Genomic DNA, 7930 nt, shown 5'->3' with positions numbered 1-7930 from the left:
ATGTTACTTCCGGGCCAGATTCGAACCGGTGGCCTATGGATTTCTGCTTACAGAATCTCTACAGTCCACCTAATTTCTTCAGTCTTTAGTTCGAGTTTTAATTTCTTTTGAGTACTTTATCATTTTCGTTCGTAATTACTTGCACTGTCTCTTGACGAGCCTTCACGGCTACGGTAGAGGCTTCGGAGGCCACGAAAACCCCACCGTACTTCACCCTTAGCAGCTGTCCCGTAGTTGATGTCATCACCCCTACACGATCCACAACAACAAAATGAGCAGCTACATTTTAGTTATCCTGCACCCGACTTTTGGAGATGAATGTTTACCATATTTCCAAATTGTGCTTTGTGATCTTTTAATGAGAGAGTGCGAAAATACTCTTTTTCGATATACATTTTGAACTCCAGTAAGCTGTCGTCTTCTTTTTTCTTAATAACATAATTGTCATAAATCCTGAATAGACACATTATAGCGGTACCTGATCTGGAAGCAACAAGTCGGAGATTTCTACATTTTTACTATGAGGTCGTTTCAGCAAAGTTATTTTTCTTTTGATGATCATCCTTATATCTAAATAGAGACTGCATGTAAATCTGTGTGAGAGCTTGTCAACAAGAAGGCATTTCTGATATAGATTTGTGTCGCATAAACCAATATCATTAAGGCCCTCATTTGTGGTTATAACATTATCGACGACTCTATACCAGGAGTCGTTCACTTCACTTGATGGAACATTCATGGCCAGATTTCCAGACTATCTTCCAATTCTTTTCTGAATATTTCTGTTCAGTTTTGTTCCATTTCATTATCACTTCTACGATCGAACGGTTGTTTGCGTCTGACTGGTTTCTTCGCTTGATTCTGATGTGACTGAGTTCGATGTAAAATTGTCGTGCAAGTTTTAATTTAGGATTGATCGATGTGACATTCGTCGACGGATCGAGTCTCTTGGGCTCTTTCGCTTTTAGCAGTGCAACAGTGACTGTGTCCGGATGGTTTTCAGTGTACTCTAAATTTATCTTTAAATACAAGGCTGTTACTTTTTTATGAATACCTACGAGACCTAGGCTTCCTCCGCCCATCTTTAGTGTTAAAGCACTAGATACGACGCGGAATAGGTGCATTTGCCATATATAACCACACACTTCCGTCATTATCGACCTAGCTATCCCTTCGGGGATTGGCAAACATTGTCCTAAATAGAGCACTTTTGTCTGAATTGTTATATTAACTATATTAACAAATTGAATCTTCTGCAAGACACTCAGATTTCTGAATCTGTTTCTCTTGTGGCGGATCTAATATTTCGTAATATTGCCTTCCAATTTATGGCATTCATTTTAAGAGGGCACTTATGGAAGATGATGTCTAGGGATGTGAGTTGCTCCGCGTATTTTGCGCAGTCTAATTTCATCTGTGCAAAAACCCCTCAAGTTTAGCGAGGGACTTTTGGTCTCCCTGATGATTACTCCTGAAGCCTGACTGTACTGGTCCAGTGCAGTTTTCCAAACACTCAGATCTTCTCTGCTCCTGATTAACACACCTAAGTCGTCAGCATAGGCGTGGCGTTTGTAACTTTTTTAGTGCCCATAACGGTGGTGCCTTCCAAGTTACTGTGTAACTTCCTTACCAATGGCTCCAACGCTAACACACCGGCCGGAGTGGCCGTGCGGTTCTAGGCGCTGCAGTCTGGAGTCGAACGACCGCTACGGTCGCAGGTTCGAATCCTGCCTCGGGCATGGATGTGTGTGATGTCCTTAGGTTAGTTAGGTTTAATTAGTTCTAAGTTCTAGGCGACTGATGACCTCAGAAGTTAAGTCGCATAGTGCTCAGAGCCATTTCAACCATTTCAACGCTATCACAAAGAACAACATCGATGGCGGGATTCCTCTTTTAATGTCGATTTGTATTGTGCACTGGCCATTAATTATTTTTGTCGATATCCCTCTCACCATATTCCCCTTCGCTTGCAGGAATCTGTTTGAAAAACTCATTTTAAACAATGTCTTGAACAGGTATTTATGTCTCACACTGTCAAACGCTTTTGTGAAATTGATAAATACTAGGGCTCCTTTTAAGTTGTTCGTAGAGGAAATGGAGTTAATGTCTCTATACTCGCTTATGGTTGCAATGATACTGCGGCCGGCTGGGCAGGCTGGGTCTGTACCTATTATGCGCTTCAGAACGCTCGTTACACGTGATTTGATGGCACGGGCTATCAGCTTGAAGTCGGTATTCAGCAGGCATATTGGGCGTGTTTTATTGATGTCTTTGGTACCCTTCCCTTTATGATTAAGAATTGTAAGACTTTGTTTAAAATCGCTGGGAATTGGTTCTCCATATAATACTTCGTTTACAATATCTGTAATCGTCCAGAGTGGCCGAGCGGTGCTAGGCGCTACAGTCTGGAGCCGCGCGACCGCTACGGTCGCGGGTTCGAATCCTGCCTCGGGCATGGATGTGTGTGATGTCCTTAGGTTAGTTAGGTTTAAGTAGTTCTAAGTTCTAGGGGACTGATGACCTCAGAAGTTAAGTCCTATAGTGCTCAGAGCCATTTGAACCATTACAATATCTGTATATTTGCCACCAATAACGTTCCAGAATTTTCTGTAAAATTCAACAGGCAAACCGTCGGGACCAGGTGTTTTCTTCGAAACCGCAGCAATTACTCTGTCCACTAGATCTTCATTTGAGAAGCATGTCACAAGATTCTTGTTTCCTCTTGATGAGACGCTCTCATTGATGCCTTCAAGCAATTCGTCTACAGAGTGCTCATTGCAAGCAGTTTCACTGTGTAAATCGGAGAAGAAACGGTGCACCCCACTGACTGTGTCATTTCGCTCTTCCAGCAACACATTGTCTCCAAAGATCATTTTGTCGATGAACTTCCGCGCGAGTCTCAACAAGTGGTATAACGAGACTCTCTCATCTTGAGGGTCGTTCTGGGCTTAGATCGTATTGTTAGACCTTCGAGCTGTTTTCGTTTTAAAGCTATCAGTTTCGCTTTAATCTTTTTAATTTTCATGCAATCCGCAATGGAATCCGATGATCGATCACAGAGCTCCCTGAGGCACGTATAGTAAAATTCCATCGTGTTTTTTGTTAATTGAGCCTCTCTTTCCCATACGTAATCACTGCAGATCTTAACTTCTTCTTTCTACACGATGTCCACCAAGCAATGTCAGAGTTGTGCCCAGGACGGGCTCTGTGACATGCACCCCAAATGCTTCGTATGTATTCTTCTAACTCGCTGTTGTCGAGTATACTCTCTTTCAGCTTCCAATGACTACGCCGCCAGTGTGTTTTCTGTTTGCTCATTTTGATACAACATTTCACTGCACAGTGATATGTGAAACTAGCCGGGATTACTTCAGCAGAAGAAACACTACATTCCAGATTACATTCAAAATGGTTCAAATGGCTCTAAGCACTTTGGAACTTAACATCTGAGGTCATCAGTCCCCTAGACTTAGAACTACTTAAACCTAACTAAATTAAGGACATCACACACATCCATGCCCGAGGCAGGATTCGAACCTGCGACCGTAGCAGCAGCGCGGTTCCGGACTGAAGCGCCTAGAACGGCTCAGCCACAGTGGCCGGCCAAGATTACGTGTTATATATATTCTATCCAGACGGCTTGCTGCCACGTTGGTGAGAAACGTAAACTTGACAGTAGGTGGATATACGAGCTCAAAACATCCTTCATTTGCAAATTTTTAACTAAATCAGAGAGTTCACGAGAAGAATTGAAATTTGTTGTCTTGTCCTCGTCTCTAAGTCACAGTTCCAATAGCCACCAATTATTATGTGTTCGGCGTCATTATTCGGGAGGTACAAAATCTCTTGTTTAAAGAACACGACACACTCCTGTTTCGAATTATTACCAGATGGAGCATAAATAGTTATAAGTGTCTCATCAAGAATCAGACAACTAATCCCTGTCCATGATTCTAAATAGTTTACATTTGCAACAACTACTCTAACTAAATAGGCTGTTCCACATGACGTGTCTTGAGTCATATAGAAACTCCTTCAAAGCACTTTCACCGGAGATTGCACTCTATTGATGTTTAAGATTGTTATACTATACTTATGATTCGTGGTTGTAGAGGATGAAGGGAATAAATTACGTCAGTAATCACTCAAACCTCCATGATTCAGATTACATGGGATACTTCATGGTGACAGAAGAGTGGACGCTGAACTGACATTCGCCCAACGGAGTCACTCAGACAGAGGGCGATTCTTTCCTGAAGTAACACTTCAAATGCTGCGCCTTCTACACCTAGGACGTCTGGCGGCACAGTTGTACTCTTAATGGCGCCATTGGCCCAGCCAATGTTATGATCCACTTCGTCACGCGTTTTTTTTTTTTTTTTTTTTTTTTTTTTTTTTTTTTTTTTTTTTGGGATCACAGTTTTTTGGCGATTGCCCCGCCGTTGGTTCAAATGGCTCTGAGCACTATACGACTTAACTTCTGAGGTCATCAGTCGCCTAGAACTTAGAACTATTTAAACCTAACTAACCTAAGGACATCACACACACCCATGCCCGAGGCAGGATTCGAACCTGCGACCGCAGCGGTCGCTCGGTTCTAGATTGTAGCGCCTAGAACCGCACGGCCACTCCGGCCGGCGCCCCGCCGTTTGTTCGTCCTTTACGTACTAGTATCGACACCAGAAACATTGTGACTGACATTGCCTTCAGAGTATTTAGTGGTTGAAAAAAATGGTTCAAATGGCTCTGAGCACTATGGGACTTAACGTCTGTAGTCATCAGTCCCCTAGAACTTAGAACTACTTAAACCTAAGGACATCACACACATCCATGCCCGATGCAGGATTCGAACCTGCGACCGTAGCGGTCACGCGGTTCCAGACTGAAGCGCCTAGAACCGCACGGCCACACCGGGCGGCAGTCTTTGGTGTTTTTGTTCTTGCCACAGTCACTTGCGCTCGAATTTTGTTCTGTCTCGTTTTTTTGCGTCTGTGATAGTTTCTCTTTAGTTTTAGGAACTAACGTTTCTGCCTTGCGTCTTTTCTTCTTGTGTTTCAAAGGCGATTCGGAATCGTCAGACAACGCATTTTCGGTTTCTGCGCTTAGTGCTGTGTCCTTGAGAGGTTTTTGCAAATTTTGGGTCACTAGGTTTGACAATGAGTGCAGTAACGACACCTTCCGTACTCGTAGATGTACGTGCTTCCTGGAGGGGAACATCTGACTGACTTCCGGCAGAGGGAGCTGAGTTACGGTTTGCACTACGGATGGGACGGGTGTCGCATATGTGACAGGCGTCTCTACTGTCATCGACTGGTCAGCTAGTGGAGCGGACGAAGAAGTATCCGCAATCTTCTGTTGGGAGGTGACAGGTGCCGTCCGGTCTACATGCTATGTCTGTTCCACGGGTGGGCTATCACGCGCGGAGGCCGTTGGAGTTGCGGCCACGGCAGCGGCTGTGTGGGCCGCGTCGCCGCCGGGCGGCAGCTCGGCCACGAGAACGCGCGGACACTCGGCGCGTACGTGATCCGGAGAGTCGCAAATGGCGCACGTTCTCGGCTGTCCATCACACATGACCAGTACTCTATAGCTTGGCACAATGATGAATGATGGGGTGTGTTACACCAAATCAATTTTCATCTGGCGAACGCCGTTCAGGCAGTGGAAAACCGCTACCCCACCTCTCCTCAGTAACTGAATATGCTTGTACACGCCCATATTGACTAAGCGCCAGGCTAATATGATCAGGTGCAATCACCACTCAAACATGTGGGCAGTACGGAAGCCCATTCCTGCATGCGACACCTTCACCTCACTAATATTCCCATCCGTGTGAGTGTACTTTAAAGTACCGCCACATTTTTCTACAGCTCGATTACACAATTAGTTATCCGATAATTTGAGGTAAACCACAGCATCAATCTGCGATACTACACTTCCGGTTATGTGAGATAAGGTGATTCCTGCCGCTCCAGTGACAAACTTACGAATTTCAAGTGAACTCGTGTTAGGACTTTCACCAGTGAACGACAACTTGATCGTATCTCTACGGGAAATCGTATCCATCTTCAAAATTTTACACATAGAAAGATCAATCTTCAGACTCCAAAACAGCACTAAACAAGAAAGCAAACTAAATACACTTACAGTACACAGCTACAAACTGAACAGAAAAGTAAACAAAAAGTTTGCCTCGCGAGAAACAACCACGGAGACGAAAGAGCGAACGGCTGTCTGCAAGCAGCCCCGCTGCCGCTGATTACGCTGTCGCACTTGCTTGCCGGAGCGCTACTCAGGTATGTTTTGACACCGCAACCAAACGCCAATACAATTTAAGGATGAACTAACACGAAATGGGCTATATTTTTCAATATTTTCGAGAACTACACGAAAACCCATGTTTCTTTTGGTTGGTTTAGTCAGATCGTCTCTGAGCCTTAGTTCCAAGGGCTCAGCAGTACTATTCTCCAAAGGAGATCTCAGCTTGTTATTTAGCTCCAAGAGTGGGTTCACCCTTTTACGGAACGTACGGGGAGTATGAACTTAATTGAATGCTCAGATATTTGTTAAGTAAACGAAAGGAAACAAGGAAATTCACACCGCGTAGTGTTATTGTACATAGAATTTTGCCCAACAAGGGTCCAGAATGCTCGTAAATCGGAAGTATGGTATGGTTTCAATGGTGTGGAATGGCGTTATCTTAGGTCAGGAAAATTCGAAATATTAGCAGTGAACAGTTAAGTGTGGAACTGACTGCGATGCGCAAGTTGCTGTTAACCTTAATATTTTACACCACAGGAACCTTTCAAATAGTGGCTGGTGACCCGTTTAAAGCAGACATTTACGATTAATAATGCGGAGAAAGTAATAACAAATGAAAAAGTTCAGCAATTGGCGTGGATTCGAACATTTCTTTTTTAATCTCATTTTGTGCGGTAGTGTTCGTTGCGTTTGCCCGGAGTGGACGTCCCATGACTTCCTACGAAGTGCGTCGTTGATCCATTCTTTTTTTTTTTTGTACTATCGTGTCGGCTACCTCTGAGCTGCCGAAATTAATGAAACAAAGGTATGTGTTTTGATTATTTCAACGCACTTATGTGTGATGATGATGATGATATCTGATTTGTGGGGCGCTCAACTGCGTGGTCATCGGCGCCCGTACCAAGTCCCAATTGTTCCACAGTCCAAATTGTTACACAATCCAGTCTAGCCTCTGTCACGAATGATGATTGTGAAATTATGAGGACAACACAAACACCCAGCTCCCGGGCAAGGAAAATCCCCAAGCCGGCCGGGAATCGAACCTGGGACCCCATGATCCCGAGGCAGCAAAGCTAGCCAGTAGACCACGAGCTGCGGACTCAACGCACTTATGTCCTATTTATCAATTCACGTGGGAATGTCATAGCAGTTTAAGGACGTGTTCGGTAGTTAAAAATTTAATACGAATTGCATAGTTATTGCTAAAGATAACATATGTAAGTGATGTTGAATCGTTATTGGCTGCTGTCAAAATCCCCATACTAAACTGTGCACTGCAAATATTCCGAATTTTCCTTTCTTAATCTGCTGCTAATAGTCTATAAAATGCCTTTGAACTAATCACATAAATTACAAGTCGACTCGCAAGAGTTGTTATGAGACTGATCATTAAGTACACACGGTAGCCGTAATTTCCTTAACCTAACCTCCCACATCGAAAAAAAAGTATTTTGAGCATCAACAGCGTGGGAATGACGTAGTCACACATTTACTTTCCAATTTTTTGTGTTAATAACAACGTTTTATTATTTCAGTTGTTATCTGCTAAAAACAGAAGCGCCACTACACTATAAAATGACAATTGGAGCTGAACTTGACTTTGAACAGTGAAATTCCGCCAGTCAAATACGATCCGACTTCATGGTAATATGATCTAGGGTTAACGTTTATA

The sequence above is a fragment of the Schistocerca americana genome, chromosome 1, assembly GCF_021461395.2.
Source record: "Schistocerca americana isolate TAMUIC-IGC-003095 chromosome 1, iqSchAmer2.1, whole genome shotgun sequence".
Taxonomy (NCBI): Eukaryota; Metazoa; Arthropoda; class Insecta; order Orthoptera; family Acrididae; genus Schistocerca; species Schistocerca americana.
The sequence above is the reverse complement of the archived record's forward strand: the minus strand, read 5'-3'. Positions refer to the sequence as shown.